Genomic DNA, 24,192 nt, shown 5'->3' with positions numbered 1-24,192 from the left:
TCCTAACCCCCATCTTCAGCTTAAAACCTCTTACAAACATAGCATCCCAAAGGCATCATTCGTGAAGCTGAACAGTTTTGAAAAGAGCAAGGGAAGTTACTCACTTTTTTTCCAGTGAACTCTATGGGCAGTGGAACTTGAAGGTGATTGTCAACCATTGTGGAAAGCAATAGTTTCATTTGGTTAACACATTTGGATCCATTCGATCCTCTGTATTAGCATTAGAAACATGATTTCCATCTGTTCCTAATGAAAATAGGTTTTATTTCTTTGAAACATTTAAAGGAATAAAAGCTTAAATTCCAAATAGTCATAAAACCCTAAAAAGGGTTTCCTTTTTGAATGAGCATTGGAAGAAAATGCTCATTCGTAGCACTGACTCTACCTACACATAGTCCACCATTCCCTCCCGATGGAAAGTTAGACAGTTTATATGAACGTCAGGAATCTGAAATCCTCTTTTGTGGGGGGAGCACGAAAGATGACTTTTGCAGACCCAGAGCAGAGTTTGAGCTGGGTGGCATGAGATCAGTGTGCTGGGGAGAATGTCCGGACCCCTGGCCTTCCCTCCTTTGTGAGGAATGTGACAGCTGAAAGGAGTCAGAAGCCACCCGGTGCAGCGGTGGCAGCCCGGCACAAAGGGTGGTGTGCTTTCCGACCTTCGGCTGCCCTTTGCTAGACCTTCAATTGTCGTTTGGGGCCCAGGCTTTGCATTTTTCTCTTTTATGGCTTAATTTAAGTTTATTTCTAGCCAGTTTATTAGAGTGAAGGCCTTCTTCGTTGCCCCGAGGCTTTGTGCCCATTGGACTGGAAGTTAGAGGAGCTGGGGGGTAAGTATTCTTTGTATGCACGAGAAGGTTGGTGACTGGGAAGACACGGGGGGCCAGACCTCACTAGCCAGTGGACCAATGATTTCAGCCCAGCAAGATCACTTATTACTAAGGGAAGGGGCCGTTGAAAAGTGGTAAGCAAGGTAGTGCTTGCGAAGGGCAGAGTAAGTCCTCACTAGCAACTAGCCATGGTTGTGTAGCTGTTCCTGTTCCTCGGAATGGGCACCTTGGCTGTGTTTCTTTTGTGCCTTCTCAAACTTGGTTCCATATTGGAATCACCGGGAGCATTGGAAACAACAGCAACAACAACAAAAACAGATGCCTGGGCCCCTGCAGAGCTTCCAGTTTAATTGGAATGGGTGCAGCCTGGGTGTGGGCACTGCAGGTCTTCAGGTGATGGTACGGTGTAGCCTCAGTGGAACACCACTGGCCTGCCTGAGACCTGAGGTGCTTGGGCATTACCTGCAGGCTTTACAAAAATGTTAGATGGTGTTAGAGTATTTCAGGAGAGGTTCTGATTAGATCTAAGAATGAGCATATTAAATTTAGGAGACTAGGACCTTTTAGGGTTGTTGAACTGGAAAAACTTTAGTGGGAACAATGGAGCTTACTGATTTTTAAAAAAAATCCTTAAAAAGGATAGCTAGAAAGAGGCTGGGTAAAGGGGCATTGAACTTGACTCCCTTAAGCAGTGGTCCCAAGGTGTTTGTTTTTCCCAGAAGGAGAGTGAGGATGGAAACTAAAAAAATGAAAGTTGTCTGGCCGTAGCTACTCCAGACAGAGCGATGGCTGTGGGTGATCGTGAGCGTAAAATGAGGCGAGCGCAGGAGTCCCCGCCCAGGCTCCGCTCAGTGTTCACTCACGTCTCTCCTGTGTGCTCATCTTTGACACCAGCTCCTCTGACTCAATTTTTCCCTTTGTCTTTACTCTCTCCTTAGCACCAGCTGCTGATTTTTATTCCTTGCTTTCTCCCCACAGCCAGCTCTGCCCGTAGCAGCTCTACCATCATCTCCTTTCGCCTCTGGTGGCAACGCTCTCCTTCGTTCATGTTTTCCCTTCACTTTTTATGTTATCAGTTCTATGGAATCAGTAGGAGTCACGCTCCACAAGCCTGTTCTAGTCGGACTGGGCAGATGGAGTGAGGTCATCAGAAGACTGGAGGGGAGTGCTGAGGATGCTGCCGGGGTGGGGTTTTGAGAATTAATAGGGGGCTGAGATCAGCCTTGTCGGAGACAGGAGGGTAGAGATGACTAGAGGGTCAGAGGTCCCACTGCTTGGGCAGGAGGGCAGGAGGGCAAGAGCCGGCTGAGCAGGGCTTACTGAGGGGCCGGAGCTTGCCCTTGTGTCTTTGAGGCTGGGCGGTTTAGACTGTGCCTGCCCAAGCAGGGTCTGCCCTGGATATCCATGGAGTATAAAGAGGCCCTGTTAGGGGAGGGCAGTGCGGTCATTTGCTGAAAGGTGACTTTTCTAAGGACCCATTCCTATTTTGAATATTGCTTATTTGGCATGATTTCTTAAGTGGGATGTTTCTATTTTGTCTTTTTTGTGTTACTGAGAATTTGTATCTTTTCATTTAATTTCCGCAGCTTGTTGGAAAATGCTGGCCACTCTGACTTCTGAGATACTTAGTGACATTTTATAGATAGTTCGGAATTTTTTTTTTTTTTTTTTGAGATGGAGTCTTGCTTTGTCACCCAGGTTGGAGCGCAGTGGTGCCATCTCGGCTCACTGCAACCTCCGTCTCCTCAGTTCATGCAATTCTCTTGCCTCAGCCTCCCAAGTAGCTGGGATTACAGGCATGCACCACCACGCCTGGCTAATTTTTGTATTTTTAGTAGAGACAGAGTTTCACCATATTGGCCAGGCTGGTCTTGAACTCCTGACCTCAAGCGATCCACCCACCTCAGCCTCCCAAAATGCTGGGATTACAGGCTTGAGTCACTGCACCTGGCCCAATAGTTTGGATTGTTTCTGTATAATCATTTGAACAAAACTATAACAAATCATTTTATGAAAAGCACCCTGGAGATGGTAAATCCAAGATTGGTTTCAGAATTCTTACTCTGCGAACTACATTTAAAAAAATGTAATGTAGTCTCCAGGTTAGGCCTTAAAATGAAGCGCCCCCATTAATACCCTGCTTATGTTCAGGAATATCTAGGAAAAGGTGTTAGCGCAGAAGCTGAAAGCACACAGCCGGGTGAGTGCTGAGCTGATTCCTCACCCCAGCCTTTCTCCCAGGCTGCAGAAAGGACTCAGGAAATGTGGCCCATCATTATTACTCATGCTTGTTAAACAGGAATTGACCAGATACCTCATTTTAACGTTGTAAAGATATCTGTATGAGAGAGTTGAATATTTGACTTAGGACTTTCAGGAAAAAAAAAAAATTCTTGTTTTTCTTTTTTTTTTTTTTTTTTTTTTTTTGAGACGGAGTCTCGCTCTGTCACCCAGGCTGGAGTGCAGTGGCCGGATCTCGGCTCACTGCAAGCTCCGCCTCCCGGGTTTACGCCATTCTCCGGCCTCAGCCTCCCGAGTAGCTGGGACCACAGGCGCCCACCACCTTGCCCGGCTAGTTTTTTGTATTTCTTAATAGAGACGGGGTTTCACCGTGTTAGCCAGGATGGTCTCGATCTCCTGACCTCGTGATCCGCCCGTCTCGGCCTCCCAAAGTGCTGGGATTACAGGCTTGAGCCACCGCGCCTGGCCTATTCTTGTTTTTCTTAAATGTGATGTTTTGTGTTGTAAACGTGTGATGCAATATGCAATAATTTATGCAGCCTCTGAACACGCTGTCTTCGGAGTCATTTTGCAGCTGCTGTCTGAGTTTCCTAAGTCATTTGGATTTACTTGGGTGTGTTCAGCCCAGGTAAAAATTTGGATTTACCTGGATGTGTCCAGCACCTGCCCCACTATTAAAACCAAGAATCTCCTGAGGTCAGGAATTACAGGGGACTGATTCTCTTCATTACTTTGGACTAATTTGCCCCTTATTCCATTTTTCTAGTCGTACACCTGAAGACTATGAAATAGGGGATTTAAGGAGAGAAGAAAAGGGTATTTTCACTTTTTTTTTTTCCTGTGAACATTCGGAGAGGATAAACTGAAGCTTGAAATATTAGTGCTCATTTTAATTTTATATTAAATTAGTTTGTTAAGTTTCCTAAGGTTCTTTATGGAAAGGTTATAAAAAAGGTTTGTTGTTGTTGTTTAGTTCTAGAAAACCTAGCAGTTTACAAAGTTTTTGGGTAACAGTAAACATTCCTTTCTTTGATTCAGTAAGTTTTTCAATACCTGAGGCCCAGGAGTATAGACTACATGATAAATCAGTTTTTATTTTATTTTCACAGAGTTAATTTGATTTAAGATCAACAGACTTGATTTATGAAAGAATACTTGTATTTTTAGATCTGAACATTTTAGGTGGCTACAATTTTACCTCAAATTAAGAACCTTTGCAAACCAAGTGGCAGGTGGTCTCATTCAGCTGTACCAGTTCAGATGTGTTTACCTCTGGAAATGGAGTGAAAGTAATTGTATCTGGCAGATAGCAGAGGAAAATTGTCTTCACGGCTAATTATTCAGTGACTTCTATCTATGCAGCTTCCCATTTTAATTCTGACGGTAAGTGTCTGCAAATGTCTGTGCTAAATATTCCTCTTGCTATCAGACAGCCTCTAAGTAAGAGTGTGTGTGTGTGTGTGTTTGTGTAAGAATTGATAACTTTATATTTTTTCCTCCCTTTTCTCTGGTAGTTTATTTTTAGTAGTAAAATAGTGGCAATGGATAATGCAGTAATGTTTTCCTTCTTTTTCTTCTTCTGGTAGCCCCTTCCCAAGAGTGATTAGTGGGAAAAAAGGGACACAAGGGCTCAGCCCCACTAGAAGCACCCATAGAAGTGGCCCTTTATGATGGCAGGTGGCACTTACAGGCTTGGGCTGTTGCTGTTTCAACTGTGTTCTTATTTCTTTAAGCAAGAGTCTCAGCCAGTTATAGTAAATTAAAAATTAAAACATAAGAAGTGACTCTTGTTCCTCTTGGGCCAGGATAGGCTGGATTTTGTAGTAGAGCGACCTTGGTTCCCTGACTGCTTGCTCAGGAGTTTATTGGTAGAAGGGCTCGGAAGCATTTTCCCCTCTTCTTGTCATAAGGTACCGCATCTTTTTGATTTTCTTAGACTCTGCTCTAACATGGCCTCGCTAAGGAGACTAGAAGACTGAGAGAAAACCACGCCAGTCAGTAAACTGCATCACGAGGCCTAAAGAGAGAGCTTAAAGGCAAACACACAATACAAGGCAGAGGTGCCAGACGGCGTGCCATTCTGGGTTATAGGTTAAGCCTTGTCCTGTCCTCCATGGAGACCAGCCAGAGGCAGCCACATTCCTGGCCCTGGTGGGGGCTGCTGGCCTGAGGGCTCCACTGCCCCACCCCAGATAGACCCAGGGAGGAGCCAGGTTTGGTGTAGAACAAGTAATGGGCAGCACAGTTCTCATGAGTAGCAAATCTTACAGGACTGATTCTAATCCCGTCATGATCAATATGGAAATTTCAGTACTTGAGTATGTGTGTGTGTTGATCTTCTCTCTGAAATATAAACAGCTAAATTATTTTCCAATTTGATCAAGGAAATAGGGAATCACATGTGAGCTATTTTTGTAATAGGCTGAGTTACTAATTTTTGTTTCACTCTTTCCATTTAAATGCTTTTGGCTGTTTTGTCATTGTTCCTATGTGGGCTGCTATTTTCAGATAGGGTACTGGAGGTCAGTAAGGCCAAGAGAGACGGTGAGCACTCCTCAGTGCCCCCCGTGTGTTGGCTGCATCGGGACAATGGACACACACCTTGAAATCAACCGTATTCTGATTTACCAGGCTTTCCTTTAACCAGCCCTTTAACTTGATCAAGGTTTAATCCCTTTTGTTTGTTGTAAACTATGTTGAGGAAACCCTTACAAAGCAGAGTCTTTCCTGTTTGTATTGTCTGCATTTTAGGTTGATGGGGTGGGTTTCATTTCTCTCTTAGAGTCACTTCTCTAATCCAGTTTCTTTTGTCTAATGCATGGTAAAGAATTCACTGTTTGATACTGTGACTGACTTTGGTCTGCTGTTAGTTGGAAGATCTCATATTCTTTCACTGCAGGACCATTCCCCGCCCCCCCCCTTTTTTGTGTGGTGGTAGAGATATTAGGAGGAAGGCAGGGATGGAACTAATTTGTGTGTGGCTGGTTCCATGGGCGAGGCCCAATGCCATGTGCTTCTCTAAGCCACGTTCCCCTTCAGGAAGTAGGTAGGGCCCGAGAGCTGGGGTCTGAATCAGCATGTGACATCAGGTCCACCGTGTTTCTCCTCCATACCCTCTGCTTTCCAGAAAACAGTGTGTATGAACTCCAGCTCACTTTCTTCTGGCAATCTTGTTAAAATGCTGGTGCTGTCACTGAGTTAAATTTCTTATTTCTCCTTCAACTTTATTAAGTTTTGGTTTAATTTGTTTGCTTTCTTCAGACTCAAGTTGTATACAAAAATAAATGGAGCTTTATTGAATCTCACTGCTCAATTGGTGACACACACCTTTTAGAGAAATCAAGTCAAGAGTCATTTTTATGGGGCGTCTTGAGATAAACTCTTGAGGGATTTTGAGTAGGCTGTGTGGGAGGGCCCTGGAGGTGGAGGTGAGAGACTGTGGGAATGGGGAAAGGAGGACTGTCTGTTCCATGTGCTCCAGCAAGGTGTCTTGACTTCCCCTCTGGGGAAGAGGGTAGGAGAGATGGAATTCCTGGCTTGCGTCGCTGGATTGCAGGCACACTCCAGTGGGCTCTGGAAGCCCTCAGAGGAACCCTTGACTTGAGATAGAGCAATGACTTCCTGTTCTGCTGTGATTCGTCCTCCTTGGCTGGATGGTTTCTGAACTGCTGCAGGAAGTGTCTGTTTAGCTGTGCAAGTATTGTTTCAGGAATTAGAAACTGCATTTCCTTTCCTGAAATGCATATGCCTTTCTATAGGTAAGCAGATTCTTTTTTCTTTTTTATAGTTCTTATACCTCAAGCATGCCATTTTTCCAAACAGGAGCCTATACGTGAATGCACTTATCAGTTTTCCCCTGGGTTCAGTAAAATGGATTTATCTTAGATTCTTGTAGGAAAATTGTTGACAGAGAGTTGAGGGAAGATCAGGTAAAAAGTATCCAAGTGTGGAATCCAGTGGAGAACAGAGCTTTGCCCATTTAAGTGTCTGACAACTGAGTTATTTGTAAGTTATGCCAAGGATATTTTTAGAACTCAGTATCTTATCCTTAGGTTTCCAATTATTTTGATTCCCCAGCAGACTCCAAAGGGTACAAGAGAAGTGAGATTGGAAAAATTTCTGCGAAGAGAAGCTCAACTGAATCTTAACTGTGGTAATTAATTGGCAGAAAATCAATAATTCAGTGAGAAGTCTCTCAGCCAATGGTAACAAAAGACAATGTAGTGAATGTGAGTCGATTTGGGAGAGTATACAAGTACCAGTGAGCTAATTGGGTGAATTTACATACTGTGTTACTGTAGTGTTACACAAGACTAGTCATTTGGGAAATTGATAGAAGATTAATGGAGATCCAAATGTTTAAATAGTTTAATCATTGTCTGACCCTAAAGAGAAACCTCAATGAATATGTATTTGACTTAATGAATTGAAATGAAACTGCGTTTTGTCACCTGATGTTGAGGAAAGTTTACCTCACCTGCTTTATGTCTCAAATTCTTTTCCATAAACCTGCCCCTGTGTTTCCTTGTGGGAACTGCCACCTAAATGTTTCTTTCAGATAGTGCTTCTGAATTATTTTAGTCTCATGCCTTTTTTCTACACCCTGGAAAATAATTGAGGACTCCAAAGAGCTTTTGTTTATGTGAGTTCTATCAATCACATAATCTATCATATTAGAAATAAAAAAGGGATTTTAGAAATCATTATTGAATTTAAAATAACAATATACTCACCTATATGTCAACATAAATAATACTTTCGTGAAAAATAACTATTTTTCCAAAACAAAGATGCTTAATGAGAAGTATACTTCATTATTTTTTGCAAATATCTTTAATATCTGGCTTATTAGCAGACAGCTGGTTTCTTGCCTTGCATCTGCATTCAATCTGTTGTGATATGTTGCTCTGGTTGCCATCCAACCAAAGAAAACCTAGCCTCACAGAGGTTTGTAGTTGGAAAAGGCAGTGTTTGAATTTCCTTTCAGCAGTGTTTGAATTTCCTTTCAGATAATAGTGGATCTTCTTGGATGTTACACTAGAAAGGTGGTATCTCAAAGTTTGGTTGAGATATGTGTAGATCCTGAAACCATATCTATTAACTTTAAAAACTCTGTTTTATGTTTTTGAATATCATGCATTGGCCACTTGGAAAATCTCCCAAATGTTTATACATTTCACTTGTAATATCAAAAATTCTTGTCATGAATTAGAAAATTCTTAAATGTAGGGAAATTGTCAAGATCACAGTGGATATTCAAGTTTTCAGAAAGTCTAAAATTTTCATAAAAGCTGAATCTTACTGTTTTCCTCAAAAATGGGCCCGTTTTGTTCCTTTTCTTTAAAATGCCGGCCGGATAGCCTTGTCTGAATAACCATTGTTTATATATCGCTCTGTCAAGTACAAGGTTGGGTTCAATGAAGAAAAGTGGCTCATCACCTTATAGGTCCACCCCACACGTGCTGACCCTTGCGACAGCCATCAATATATGCTGCATCGGGGCTTTCCCTTCCATCACACAGAGTCATAGAGTGTGTGTGCTCAAGAGTCAAGACGTAATAAAATCAGTTTTTTACTTCTCCATTGTATTAGTCTGTTTTCATGCTGCTGATAAAGGCATACCTGAGACTGGGCAGTTTACAAAGGAAAGAGGTTTAATGGACCCACAGTTCCGCATGGCTGGGGAGGCCTCACAATCATGGTGGAAGGTGAAAGGCACATCTCACATGGTGGCAGAGAAGAGAAGAGTGAGAGCCAAGTGGAAGGGGTTTCCCCTTATAAAACCATCAAATCTTGTGAGATTTATTCACTGCCACAAGAACAGTATGGGGAAAATGCCACCATGATTCAGATTTCTCCCACTGGGTCCCGCCCACAACATGAGGGAATTATGGGAGCTACAGTTCGAGATGAGATTTGGGTGGGGACGCAGTCAAACCATCTCATCCATCAAGGACAGTAAGTGAGGTGATGGACCTCTTCATTTATTTTAACTGCAGTTATGTGGTGAGATGACAGCTAGTAAATACAGTTTGGGGCCAGTGCCTTGCTGTGTGGTAAGGTACAAACATTTTTACATGCTGTTGCTCTTGTACTGTTGATGCAGTACAAAAAGGCAAATAATAGCTTTAGAATTCTAGTTTGACCTCACAGATCCAGTTGAAGAGCCTTGGGGATCCTAAGGGGCCCATGGTTCATGCTTTTTGAGAACCACGGCTTTAAGACATTTGGGAAAGGTGCTAAATGGGATAGAACTAGACTTGATTCGTTATGAACTTAGTATTACAGAAATGGGTCAGATACCTAATATGTGTGTGATAGACGTGTGGGGCCACGTGGGAGGGATGTGTAAGAGAGTTCCTGGAGTGTGCGCTTTCACTGGAGCTGTTGACTCCTGTGTCCTGAACATCTAAATCTGTACCTGGTGTATCAGTTCATACTCTCTGTGGCAGTTTGAATAATTAGGGCAAATGTAATGACTGCGTAAATTCATTGGTTTTTAGAAAGTCAAATGGGTTTTGTGTTCGTAATAAAGATTAGTCAAGGTAATCTTTTTGTATTATAAAAGTAATAAAGTTGTGAAATATAGCTGCACAGCCCCTCCCATCCCACCTTCCTGTGATACCATCATCCTCAGTCTCCCTAGCCCTTGTATGTCTGTTTCCTGTTACCATCAAGGCCCACGACACCAACTGTGTAGACATACTCCAAAAATAATAGATGCAGCATTTATCATTATTCGCTTAAAAAGCCAACAAGTGTTCTTTCCCCTTACTGGGAATGTGCCCAGTATGAAGGGGCAGCATCAGATTGGGTATGTAATTGATGCTGTTTGTGACAAAGACTCCTGTTTCACTCGTGTTTTCCCAGCGATTTCGCATTGTAACTAGGTAGTGATGATGTTTGCTTGTTTTCTATGTATGAAGAATCACAAGTGTGTTCTTGGGTGGCTCTTGAAGAGAAAGCTTTCACGCCTAGAAGAATACCTTGTTATTTCTTTTTTTTTTTATTCTTCCTTAAAAGAAATTTTAAGTCATTTAGAGTAGCTGTTTTTGCGTGTCGATATTTTGGCCCAATATTTTATTTTATTTTTCTCTTCAGTTTTCTGATTTGTGTGATTACGTGAGGAGCTCTTCCTGTGGATGTCAAGCACTCAGGTTGGAGTCGTTCGGTCTTTGGAGCCTGTTGGGAGGAAGCCAGGTGCCCTTCAACTGTCCTTTGCATTAGGACTCCCTGGTAATAACTGTGGTGATGACGGACTTGTCTTGATAAAATGACATCTGATAAAATATTAATAAATACATTATAGTGGACACCTGCTTCTGAGGATGTGGATGTGTGAAACCTAGACATTCTATTTATGAATGTCTTTTTAATTGAGTCCCCTGGACACAGAGAGAGGACCCGCATGGTCACTGAGAAAATATCAGAGTACAGGTGGCAGAGCCGTGGCAAAATCCCCTGCTCAAACTGTATCACTGTGCGGAGACAGAGCTAACAAACAGGGTCTCAAGGAGAAACCGAGTCTTGTGCTTTGCTTTCATGCGGGATTTTTCCGAGTTAGCTGATGAAACCAAGCTAAGTAAATATTATCTTCTTTTTGTGTTGGCCTTTTGTTTTGAAATATTCCAACTCTATTTCCTCCATAGTTTTCTCTTTATTGCTGTTATTATTTTTACAGATTAGAAGTACCACCTTTTCCAGTCTTGCTCATCGTGGTTTTTCCTACTTCAAGCTGTGAACTATTTAATTCAGTTCAGCAAGCATTTTTGGAGTGTTTGCAAGTCAGTAGCTGTGTTATTACCAAACCTGCCATCTTTACTTTCTACTGTTGCTATAAGCCCTTTGATTTGCATGTTCAGTATCAGCACTCTTAGCAGCTTCTTCTCTGTGTTTGCCTCCCTTGCTAGGTTTGTAGATTAAGGGAACCTTGTAATGGAGAATGAGGCTTCCAGGATTGGCCTTCTTCCTCCTTTGTTCTCTTTGTATGGTTTCATCGTTCTACTTTACTCTTTTACATGTGCACAGAGCTTCCAGTATCAAGCTATCTTTTGGAGTAGGAAGTAGTTTTGGAGATGAGAAACACAGGAAGAGAGAGGAGGGAGAATATTAGAGAAGAAAATTATTCTCTTTTGATCAGTTTCCATTATGCGTTAACCATTGGCCTGTCCCTTTCCCCACTGTCCCCTTAGACACTGTACGTCTTCATCTGTACTTATATAATGAGGTCTGAATAGTTCTGTGTGATCCTATGACCATTTCCGTAGCTGAGATTGTAAATATCTTCTTTTACTGTGGGGAGAACGGCACTCAGCTAGAAAATAAGCGTAAGCCTCCAGAAGAGTATATTCTGCTATGTTTATAGAACTGTCATCTTTGGTTCTAATATATTGCTGCTGAGAAATTGATACAAGTTGTGTTTACTTGAATACAGCAAATTGCCTAAATAGGTAGGTAAAGATTATTCACTTTTATTACATTTCAAATGGTTTCATTGTATTTCTCCAAATTGTACATGTGTTACAGAAGTTAGCTTCGTGTTTCTACTCTTAGGTGTATAAAATCAAGATCTCTTCCCCAACTAAGGAGATATATAATGGTTCAAATCTGAACACCGTGAGGTAATTGAGCTTAAAGGAAATATCCCCTTACTACTTAGTGAATGTTTGAGATAAATCAGCCGCAATACTTCCTTTCTCCCCCATATATGGCAGCATAGTTATATAACCTTCTAATGATGGATTTATTTCTTCTCTTCCAGAAGTGCTCAAGCCTATTGCAGACAAATCTCTATAAATTTAGTTTTCTTTTTTTATTTTTCTTCTGTCTCGTTGACCTAGCTCATCACAGCTTTCCATCTAGCGTTTTGTATAAGTAGTCATTTAAGTATGATATAAGAGGTTCATCTGATAATGGGTACTTTGCCTTTGTAGGGGCCAAGGGAAAACTTCCCTGTCACCTTCTGACGGTTCACTGAAAATCACTCACAAGAGGTAGATTAATGGGAGGAAATGCATACTAATTTATTTGATCACAGTTGTATATCGCATGGGAGCCTTCAGAATGAAAGACCCAAAGATACAGGATAAACTGTCCATCTTTATGCTTAGGTTCAACAAAGTATGGACAGCTGTGCAGAAATATGATTGGACTAGGCTGAGATGGGCAGATCACAAGGTCAAGAGATTGAGACCATGCTGGCCAACATGGTGAAACCCCATCTCTACTAAAAATGCAAAAATTAGCTGGGTGTGGTGGTGCACGCCTGTAGTCCCAGCTACTTGGGAGGCTGAGGCAGGAGAATTGCTTGAACCTGGGAGGCAGAGGTTGCAGTGAGCAGAGATCACGCCACTGTACTCCAGTCTGCTGATAGAGTGAAACTCTGTCTCAAAAAAAGAAAAAAAAATGACTGGACTAAAAGGATATGATTGAATGCTAACCGACTGAAGGGGAAGCCCAGCAAGGCCTGTCTGTCTAGGTTCTTCCTGGCCTCTCTGAGCATGTACCCCTTCCTTCTGGGCATGGTGCAGGACTGTCTCTGAAATGGGCATCTTATGATCTACAATAAAACATGGTGGGTCAGACAATTTCTTTATGGCCAGTTTTTATACAGAGAGCAGGAGATTGTGTGTTTAGATTTTATGGATAGCTTTGGGCAAAAGGGATTCTAGTTTCTGTGAGTTGACTTGGGGAAGAGGGATTCTAGTTTCTGTGGCTTGCTTCGAAGGAGAATGAGAGACCAGAGACAGGAGGGCAGAGAGAGCTCCTTTTGAAGCCTTTATTTTGTTATGTCATTTTCTGAGCCCCGGCATCTGTCAGTGTCAGAAAACAGAGACATATTTGCCTTTCATGGACACCTGTAGTCATTTGAGTGAATTTAGACTTCCTTAATTTATTACAGTTGCTTTTAGTAGCTGTCCTTAGAGAATATTCTTGAATTTAACACGTACAATTTATTCTCTCCTCTCTTTATTGACTTAATGAGTACTATTTCAGGTTTATAATAGAATTCCCCAGTCTTAAAATGCTTATGGCATTGAAACATCGTTAAGTTAGAGCTTTATTCATTCTCCACAGAGAATGGAGGACACTGTGGTTTTCATTGTGCTCAGTTTGACCATGGATCGTCTTCGGGCTGTATCACTATTCAACTCTTAAGATAACAAATATAAACTTCTACTTTAATGAGTGATATTTTCTCATTTTTAGTGTTTTGCTTGTCTACAAGCAGATGGTAAAAGCAAACTAGTTAATGATGGAAAACCCTGTATCAGCTATGTATGCTAAATTTTATGTCCTGTTTTTTTCCTGGATAGGCATGCCTGTGGTGACGCATATTACTTCCTTACTTCTGTCTTTTCTGCTAATAAAATTGTCTCTGCTTCCCATACTAAAATGATACCATTGTTTGTAATGTTTTACAAATTGGATGGAAGAGGTGTGTGTTCACCAAGCAACATCGTGACTTTTCACTGCTCCACCCTTTACCCAGGCAAGTTGGAAGAACAACTATTTGAGTGTGAGAACGAGAGCACCAGGACAAGAAGCTGGCAAAATAAATGGGAGATATTGCTAGTGGCCTGGTTGCCTTGACTGGAAATTTGCACTTTGTCTTCATTGTGGAGTAGTTAAAGCTTTTTAGCTTGAATTTAGCAGGGATGTATTGGTTTCCAACGAGTCTTCCTTATGTATCTTGTTTGTGGGAAATACTGAAAGAGCCACGGAATTTTCAACACCACATGGAGGCTATCCCAATAATCACAATAACTTAATTATTTGTTCTTAAAAGCTCAGAGAAGAATTAATGTAAAAAATTATGGGAACCGTTATACACTGTTGGGGGGAATGCAGATTAGTTCACCCACTGTGGGAAGCCGTTTGGAGATTTCTCAAAGAACTTAGAACTACCATTCGACCCAGCAATTCCATTACTGGGTATATAACCAAAGGAAAATAGGTCATATACCAAAAAGACACATGCACTCGTGTGTATCACTATGCTATTCACAATAGCAAAGACATGGAATCAACCTAGGTGCCCGTCAGTGGTGGATTAAATAAAGAAAATGTGGTATATATACACTATGGAATACTGTGCAGCCATAAAAAGCATGAAATCATGTCCTTGTAGCAACATGAATGGAGCTGGAAACCATAATCCTAAGCAAACCAGTGCGGGTGTAGAAAACTAAATATTGCGTGTTCTCGTTTATAAGTGGGAGCTAAATATGGAGCACCTATGGACGTAAGCACGGGAACAACAGATACTGCAGACTACTAGAGAGGAAGGGAGGGAGGGAAGGAAGGAGGGGAGGGGGTAAAACACTATCTCTTGGGTACTGTGCTCACTGCCTGGGTGCAATATACCCATGTAACAAACCTGCACATGTACCCCCCATATCTAAAATAAAAGTTGAAAGAAAATTATGGAAAAAGCATAGACAGTGAATTGTGACATCATCATCAGCAAATGTTTCTAGAATGCAAGAAGCTTGCCTGCTTATTCATTTCACCAGCCGTTTATTATTATGCATCAGGCTTCTGCCCATTCAGGATTCACAGTTGAAGGTGCAGACATGTCTATCAAGAAGTTACATAAGAGACTGACTAAAAAACCTTCCAGCGAAAGGTACACGTAGTATTCTAAGTGAGTAGCAGAGAGGAGGAGACACTGTCTATCTAGGAAGGTTTTCTTTAACAGTTTTTTCCCTTGGAAATGTCTGAGAAAGTTTTGTGGGGAATGAGGGGCTTTTAGGCGCAAAGGATGCTGTTTATTTTGGGTAATGGGAACGTCTTGATAGAAGGGACAGAGGCAGGAACCTTGAGGGCATATTCTTTTGGGAAAGGTCATTTAATATGTATTCTGACTGTCAGGTAGGGAAGTCGAGTTAGGAAGGTACTTGGGCCGTAGTATGGAATTATTTGAAGGTTATTTTGAGATTTAAGTTATGCATAGTATAGTTTTGAGTAGATATGTCTGTGTGAGCTGTTATCAGTGAAAGAAACCCAACTTAAAGTAACTTAAGCAAAAAAAAGAAAGGCATAGCTCAAGTAACTGGGATGTCTGGGGTGGCATACTGCAGGCATTGTTGGATTCAGGGGCTCAAGCATTGTCAGAAGGCCTCTTTTTTCCCTCTCTCTCTCTGTGCTAGCTCTGCCTTCCCTGTGGTGAGCTCTGCATAACAGCCCTTTCTCTGTGATCTGTGAGACAGTGGCCAGCAGCTGCAGCCCACACCCTCCTAGCTTAGTTCCTTTGGCAGAACTGAACTTCTTAAGATCCCGACATCATCCCAGAGAAGACTGTAGATGACCTTGCCGTGGCCTGCACATGTCCTTGAACTAGTCACCGAGCTAAGGGAATGGTGTGCCCAGAGCAACCCAGGGGACGACAGCATGACATCACGGGCAGGGATGGTTCCTTAGAAGAACCAGAAGGGAATGTGGGAAAAGGGCACGAGACGGACAGAAGCTTTAACTGCCATGGTTGCAGCACAAGAGAGAGGGTAAGAGAAGACTGGAGCTGTTAGCCCAGGTCGGGAACATGGGTGGAGGAGGAGATTTGTCAGGAAGGATGTAGACTCCATCTTCTGCATGTTGAGCTATAGGTACTGTGGGTCATTCATGTGGCAGTTGGCTGTGAGGGCACAAAGGAGAGGGATAAAGTTAGTGTTGTAGCAGAATAAGGGATTGATGATAAAGATAATGAAGGGAACCAAAATATTTTATCCTGAAATATACTTTGACATATTTCAAGATGGCTGTTCACTGGGCTTGAAATACAAGAATAGCTGAAAAGCTGTCTTTTGTAGGGAGGATTTGCATCTGTAGGGAATCCGCATTAATGCAGCCAGGCTTTCTCTAAGGCCCTCCCTTGTCCTGATGTAGGCAAGATTAACTGAGAGTCTGACACCTGTAAAGGTCTGAAAAAGAAATTATCATCTATTCTGTCTGAGGGCTGCTACCCGTGTGAGGTTTCAGATGCATAACGAGGCCACCTTTGCTAGCCAGGACTCCTCCCCTTCCCATAACTGTCCCGTCATCATAACTTGAGGCACCATCATAACCTGTTTTTGGCTGTGTTCCTGTCAGACATTTTCCCCAGAGTGATTCTTTCTTGAACAGGGGCTGAGTAAAATGAGGCTGACACCTACTGGGCTGCATTCCCAGGAGATTAGACATTCTTAGTCACAGGGTGAGACAGGAGGGTCGGCACAAGATACAGGTCACAAAGACCTTGCTGATAAAACAGGTTGTGGTAAGAAGCTGCCAAAACCCACCGAAACCAAGATGGTGACAAAAGTGACCTCTGGTCATTCTCATTGCTCATTATGTGCTAATTATAATGCATCAACATGCTAACAGACACTCCCACCAGCGCCATGACAGTTTACAAATGCCATGGCAACCCCGTGAACTTACTATACAGTCTAAAAAGGGGAGGAACTGTGACTTCTTGGGTTGCTTGCCCCTTTCCTGGAAAACCCATGAAGAATCTACTCCTTATTTCACATATAATTAAGAAATAACTATAAGTATACTCAGTTGAGCAGCCCATGTCCCTGCTCTGCCTGTGGAGTAGCCACTTTTTAATTCTTTACTTCCTTAATAAACTTGCTTTCACTTTACGAATTCACCTCGAATTCTTTTTTGTGTGAGATCCAAGAACCGTCTCCTGGGGTCGGGATCAGGATCCCTTTTCAGTAACACTCCAAGCCCTCGTTCTTTCTGTAACCTCCGAAAAAGCTTCGCCCATCTGGCCATTTCTTTGAGTTCTTTTATTTTGTGAGACTTCTGTTCATATTAATATATTTGCGTTTTCTCCTGTTGATCTGCCTTTATTCATCGAGTTTTGGAGAGTGAAGAGGAAGTTTTCCCATGGCTCCTACAATAGCATGGAATAGGGAAGCTCCCTGAGGAGGATCAGAGGTTAGATTGGATTGCATGAAATTGCTGCTTTTTTAGGTCAAAAATAGAGAACCATTGGTGGTTTCATATGGTTCAACCTGTTCTATGGATTCCCTTATGGGAATGGCTGTGTTCTTTCCGTCACTTGCTTATCCTGTAGGAAATGCCCTGCCTCTCTCCTTCTTTATTCATCTCTTTTGGAAATATATACTGGGTGCTTTTTAAGTACAGAGCATGTGCTTAGTCCTGGATACGTGGTCATGATCTGGACCTTGCTGGTGTCTAGAGTCTAGACTGGAGTGTTTTGGGGCTAATAGAAAACTCTGAGGTGTAGTGGTACGGGACTGCAAAACAAACACAAACAGAAACAAAAAGTAGCCTTTTTTTGATGCTGGCTTTCCCCAAATACTAGCAAATCCATCCTAACAGTAAGTAGAGAAACGGGCTGATGGAATATTTGTGTTCATTTCAGTGGAAAAAAAATGTTTGCCTTCACTTTCTCAGAACTTTCTTTTGCTGGAAAAACAGCTGATGAACCTGCAGGTAAGAACAAAGAGCCAGACCTCTGTTTGTCTGCAAATCTGGTTTTCACACAGAGCTTCCTGTTGAAGTGTGAGGAGCCTCCTCTCAGTGACAGACCAGGGAACACGGGAGAACCTACCCCCCTCACTCTTGGCATCACAGCACCTGGCCCCAAGCTCTGTTGCTTGAGAAGGCTGTGCACTGAAAGTTCATTTCTTTTTTTCCTGTCTCAAGGCAAAACAAGGTAAAATACAATAGCCAGTTGCCTCATATAAACCACCTGCTCAATAGGAAATGAAGTAAAACTCTTGCAGTCCCTATTGCCACTTGAAGAATTTGTGGTTTCCTTTCCTGTCAGTAAACAAAAGCAGTCAGTTAAAAGAGTGGAACATTAATTGTTTACAGGATGTTTGCTGTGTCAAAGGAAGGAAAAGTGCCTTTTACAGACGGTTCATTGTGTTGGGATATTACAACATCGAGTGTCTCCTAGAGAAGAGACATTAAGCATAAGAGCATAAGATATTTAGTCACAAAACACAGACTGTTTCATTAGCAGGCCTTTAAAAGACTTATTTTGTAAACTCAAGTTGAGGGCTTCATGACGTATCAGCATAAAGAATATAGATGAGAATAGAAAGCTTCCTTAGAGAAAAAATGGGATCCCAAAATTTTGAAAAATATTGATGCTTCAGAGGCTTTGAGGTTTTTTAAATTGTAGAATATCGTGCTTTTTTTTTGCAAGAAACATTTATCTTTTATAGTTCAGTAATGTATTTTACCTAGTCTTCCCCACGTTGCTTTTCAGTACCTGCATACTTTGGAGGTTTGCTTATTTCCAGACAACTGCAATGAAACATGTTGCAGTATAGCAAGTCACACAATTTTTTTGTTTTTTCCAGTGCATTTAAAAGTTACAGTTCACTATACTGGAGTTTATTAGGTATGCAGTAGCATTATGTCTAAAAAATCTGCAAACCTTAATTTAAAAATACTTTTTGCTAAAAAATGCAAATGATTATCTGAGCCTTCAGCAAGTCAGTCTTTTTGCTGGTGGAGAATCTTGCCTCAGTGTTGATGGCTGTTGACTGATCAGGGTGGTGGTGGCTGAAGGTTGGGCTGGCTGTGGCAATTTCTTAAAATAAGACAACAGTGAAGTTTGCCACATCAGTCAGCTCTTCCTTTCATGAAAGACTTCATGCTGTTTCATAGCATTTGACCCACAGGTAGAACTTCTTTCAAGACTGGAGTCTCTCTTCAAACCCTGCCAATTTATGTAATATCCTAAATCCTTTGCAACAATGTTCATATCATCTTCACCAAGAGCAGATTCCGTCTTAAGAAACCAGTTTCTTTGCTCCTCTACAAAAAGCAACTCCTCATCCTTTCAAGTTTGATCATGAGTTTGTAGCAATTTAGTTAGATCTTTAGGCGCCAATTCTAATTCTAGCTTTTTTGCTATTTCTTCCTCTATTGAAATGTTGAGCCCCCACCCTAAAGTCATCCTTGAAGGTTGTAGTCAACTTCTTCCAAACTCCTATTAATTGTTGATATTTTGACCTCCACCCATGAATCATGAATGTTCTTGATGGCATCTAGAATGGTGATTCTAAAAGAGTTTTGGTTTATTTTGCCCAGATCCACCAGAGGAATTGCTATCTGTGATAGCTATAACATTATGAAAATTACCTCGTAAATAATAAAACTTAAAAGTCAGAATTGCTTTTTAATCCGTGGGCTGCAGAATGGATGTTGTTAGCAGGCAAGAAACAACATTCTTCTGCTTGTACACCTCCGTCAGAGCTCTTGGGTAACCAGCTGCATTGTCGATGAGCAGTAACGTTTTGAAAGGAATCTTTTTTTCTGAGCACTAGGTTTCAATGTGGACTTAAAATATTTAGTAAATGATGCTGTAAACAGATGTGCTGTCATGCAGGCTTTGTTGTTCCAATGACAGAGCACAGGCAGAGTAGATTTCGCACAATTCTTAAGGGCCTGAAGATTTTCAGAATGGTAACTAAGCGTGAGTTTCAACTTAAAGTCACCAACGGCGTTAACTGCTAACAAGAGAATTAGCCTGTCCTTTAAAGCTTTGAATCCAGTCGTCGACTTCCTCTCTCTAGCTATGAAAGTCCTATAGGACATCTTCTAATAGAAGGCTGTTTGATTGACATTGAACATTTGCTGTTTAGTGTAGCTCTCCTTGTACCTCATGAACCAGCCTCTGCTACCTGCAGACTTTTCTTCTGTGGCCTCCTCACCTCTCTCGGCCTTCATTGAATTGAAGAGAGTTAGGGCCGTGCTCTGAACTAGGCTTTGGCTTAAGGAAATGTGGCTGGTTTCATTGACTATGCAGAACACTCAAACTTTCTTCATATCAGCAATGAGGTTGTTTTGCCTTCTTATCATTTGTGTGTTCACTGAAGTAGCACTTTTAATTTCCTTCAAGAACTTTTCCTTTGTATTCACGACTTGACTGTTTGGCACAAGAGGCTTACTTTTGGGCCTGTTTTGGCTTTTGACATGTCTTCCCCACTGAGCTTAATTGCTTCTAGCTTTTGATTTAAAGTGAGTTAGTTGACTCTTACTTGAACACAGAGAGGCCGTTGTATGGTTATTAATTGGCCTAAGTTCAACATTGTTGTGTCTCAGGGAATAGGGAGGTCTGAGGAGGGAAGAGAAATGGGGGAGGCTGGTCGGTGGAGCCGTCAGAACGCAGTATTTATGGATTAAATACACTGTTTTATATGGGTGTGGCTCATGCCAGCCCCAGACAGTTACCCTAGTTCCATCCAAGATCTCTGATCACAGGTCACCATAGCAAATATAAAAGTACTGATGGAGTTGAAAGTATTGTGAGAAACACTAACTGAAAACTTTGTGTCAGAAAAATGGTGCCGATAGGCTTGCTCCATGCAGGGTTGCTGCGAACCTCCAGTCCGTAAAAGATACAGTATCTGCGAAGCACTGTAACATGAGGTTCACCTTCTACCTAGTACTGTATCTGAGTCCCTGACGGTACTAGACGTCCACTGATTTTATACAGATTGAGACTGTTGTGCAACCATCACCATCATCCATTTTCAGACCTCTTCATCTTGAAAATTCTGTATCTATTTAACAGGAACCCCATTTCCCCTCACCCCAATCCCTGGCAACCGCCATTGTGCTTTCTGATTTTATGAATTTGACTTACTCTACATACCTCATATAAATGGAATCATACAGTATTTGTCCTTTTTGTGACTGGCTTATTTGCTTAGCATGGTATCTTCAAGGTTCATCTGTGTTGTAGTTTGTGTGAGCCTTTCCTTCCTCTTTAAGGCTGAATGATGTTCCATGGCACGTATTTCCCATATGTTGTTTCTGCATTCATCTAATGGGCATTTGGGTTGCTTTACCTTTTGGGCCACTGTGAATAATGCTGCCGTGAAAAGGGCTATGCCAGTTCAGCTTGGAGACCTTGCTTTCAAGTTCTTTTGGCTGTATGCCCAGAAGTAGAATTGCTGGGTTTTATGGTAATGCCATGTTTAATTTTTTTTTTTTGAGGTACCCACTATATTATGCATCAGATTTTAAAACTCAGAACTCTATATTGGCTACAAAAATTGTCAGAATTTCTCTCCCCACCCTAACCGGTGCACATAATCTTACCTTCAGCCACAATTGAGGGGAGTAGTAATTTTTCATCTACTGTTTCTGTGCTTCATGAAAATGGAGACCGATTGAAAAAGGAGGGCTTTTTAAAACTGAGACTAGTCATAGCCTTCTTGGTAGGTGACCTTACAGTTTATCGCCTCCCAAAGTGAAAGGAGCGCTGTTAATACTCTGCTGGGTTAACAGTTGTAAACTGGGACTGGCTCTGGGGTGCCCTCCTTCCTGGGGTCTGTCTTGTCTTTTGTAGGAAGCAGTGCTGGATCTTGCCAGCCTTTAGAAAGCCACACAAGCCACACTGTCGGCTGGGCGCGGTGGCTGAAGCCTATAATCCCAGCACTTTGGGAGGCCAAGACGGGTGGATCACGAGGTCAGGAGATCGAGACCATCCTGCTTAACACGGTGAAACCCTGTCTCTACTAAAAGAAAACAAAACAAAAAACAAAAAAAAAACTAGCCGGGCAAGGTGGCAGGCGCCTATAGTCCCAGCTACTTGGGAGGCTGAGGCAGGAGAATGGCGTAAACCTGGGAGGTGGAGCTTGCAGTGAGCTGAGATCCGGCCACTGCACTCCAGCCTGGGCGACAGAGTGAGACTCCGTCTCAAAAAAAAAAAAAAAAAAAAAAAAAAAAAAAGCCACACTGTCTTTGTAAACCCATGTTTATATGGTTTTGTCTGAAGTGTATTCTCCACATTGTTGCGTTTTGAGTCCATGCAGTGTCAGATCTGAGTGTGAGCCCTGGGGCGCTTGGCTGTGGTTGAGTTTGCAGAAATTCTTAACGTTGTTTTAAAAAACGGTGTGTTGAAAGCATGATCTTAGGAGTCCAGCTAACTTGAGTTCACATCCTGCGCTTGCTGATTCGCCTGGGGCAAATAACCAGTGTCTTGAGTGCCAGTTTCCTCAACCAGGGAGGCAGAAAGGGCCAATTGTTTTTTTCTTTTAACGTGCTGGTGAGTTTGGAAATAACATATATGAAGTGTTTTAGTAGAGTGTCTAGTACGTAGCACTGCATACCTAATATTGACCATCGCCATTATCATTAAAAGAAGATGCAGTTCAACAGAATTTAGTACCAAAATGGATAACTGGAGTTCTCAAAATTTTTGGTTTTAGGATTCCTTTGACGTGCTTAAAAATTATTGGAATTCCATGGAGCTTTTGATTATGTGGCTTATCTCTGTTGATGTTTACCATACTAGAATTAAAACTGAGAAATTTTAAAAATATTTATTATTTAAGAATGATAGGTGGGCGTGGTGGCGGGCGCTGGTAATCCCAGCTACTCAGGAGGCTGAGGCAGGAGAATCACGTGAACCTGGGACGCAGAGGTTGCAGTGAGCTAAGATCGCATCATTGCACCCTAGCCCAGGCCACAGTGCGAGACTCTGTTTCAAATCAAAAAAAAAAAAAGGACATAGCTGTGGAGTGGGGTTTAGCTTGAAAAGGTGACCTTGCAATTTCACGTCAACTTCTGGCTCCTCAAACGGTAGGTTGGCAGTAAGGCAGGGTCCCCCTTCTCACTGAGAAGATTGTGGATCTTTCCATATGGATTTTCTGTTACTAATGTTACTCTGATTCTTTGTTTTAAAATAAAAATTCTGAATGTAAACAAAAGAAAAAAAAGGACAGTAGTAACCCCTTTATATTTTATTATAAACAGCATTTTATGAAAATAATTATTTTTCAAAACAGAAAAATTAATAAGCAGAATGATATTGCTGTATACTTAATTTCATTAATGTGTGGCTGAAGAGAAGACAGCTGGATTCTCTTACCTGCTTCTTCATTCAATCTCTTGTGCTGTCGTATGTTCCTCAACCTCTGGAAAACTCCATTGAACACTGGGGAGAGATGAAGAGTAGAAAAGATAAATAGTGCCTTGGTATCAACATGAAAATGGAAACCTTGTGGACCCCTGGGGATTCCTCAGGTCTGAGGAACCACATGTTCAAATTGCTGACCAAGAGTTGTTCTGGGAGTCTGAACGGGGTCTCTTTCTTCGTTTGTAGGTTCTTGCCAGGCTGTGTGAGCAGGAGCCCGCTGCTCTTCCCCACTCAGGTAAGCCTGCAGGCAAGGCATTCTCACTTCAGAGAGGCATGTTGATTTTTAAATTCGGGTTTTGTGTCCCACTAATTTTTTTTTTTAAAGATTGTTTCAGTTTCCCTAGGCTGATAGACTATATGTTTTTATTTTCTCACTTCTCCACAGCAAACATGGGTGAGCATTGTTTTAAGAAAGCTCATTTGAATTTTGGAGTTGCCTTGCTTCAGAGCCTCTAGATGCTTTGAAAGGAGTCACTAAAGAGTTCCTGTGAGCATCCCTGAATGTGTTTAAAAGCACTGGCCTTTAATAATTGGTTTCTATGTTATTTACATGGAGCGTCCCTTATATTAGAGGCGCAACCAGTGAGCATGTTGGTGGGTAAATAGCTGCCAAAGGCTTCTCTCCCGGTATAAGATGTGTCCTGGACCCCCGAGAGCAGCCGCTGTGAGGAAGGTGATCAAGGGAGTGGTGGGGCAAAGTCCAGCCTGCTCTGCCCGGGGCCGAGGGCACTGTCACCTAAACCCCTTCCTTGGCTGCAGAATAAAGGCAGAGCTGCTCCTTTACTTGTGCGTGTGCACAAATACTGTATTTCCTGTAGCAGCAGGAAATAAGATGGGCTTGTGAAGGAGCCTGTAGGAAGTAACCACCACCAGGACATTTGTCCTCCAGCCTTGGATTGTCAAAAATGGATCCCCATCCTTTCCTCTCAGTCTGTGTCTACACAACCATGCACACAGGCCCATGGCACATGCATGCACCCATACACTCGGTTTTCAAGTTATACACTTCATGACCTTTTACCCCTAAGCACTTCAGTGCGATAGAGATAATTTGCTTGGGTAACAGAGGTTTAGTTATCAACTTCAGATAGCTTAATATAGATTGCTTACTCAAACCGAACTATTATTTGTATCCCAGTTTTACCATTTGCCCGAAAATGTCCTTTGCAGCATCATTCCCCTCCATATAGGGTCCCTCTAGGGTTAGGCGCTGCATTTAGT

General features: G+C 42.0%; 2 protein-coding genes across 12 annotated transcripts in view; one reads left to right on the top strand and one right to left on the bottom strand.

The window, feature by feature from the left end:
* NTPCR (nucleoside-triphosphatase, cancer-related) overlaps positions 1–24,192 on the bottom strand; it is an 805,437-nt gene that overhangs the window by 386,091 nt on the left and 395,154 nt on the right. The window lies entirely within an intron of this gene.
* Positions 1–24,192, top strand: part of SIPA1L2 (signal induced proliferation associated 1 like 2) — a 231,911-nt gene that overhangs the window by 35,319 nt on the left and 172,400 nt on the right. For 6 of the 11 annotated variants that reach the window (XM_050769653.1, XM_050769699.1, XM_050769708.1 and 3 more), the window contains exon 2: positions 23,158–23,206. The exons of 4 other annotated variants lie outside the window; for them this stretch is intronic. The gene's annotated coding sequence lies outside the window, so the exon portion shown is untranslated. Of the gene's footprint in view, positions 1–23,155; positions 23,207–24,192 lie in introns of those variants that run through there. One more of the 11 variants, XM_050769716.1, reaches the window with a different exon arrangement.

This window comes from Macaca thibetana, chromosome 1 (assembly GCF_024542745.1).
Source record: "Macaca thibetana thibetana isolate TM-01 chromosome 1, ASM2454274v1, whole genome shotgun sequence".
NCBI lineage: Eukaryota > Metazoa > Chordata > Mammalia > Primates > Cercopithecidae > Macaca > Macaca thibetana.
The sequence above is the reverse complement of the archived record's forward strand: the minus strand, read 5'-3'. Positions and strand labels throughout refer to the sequence as shown.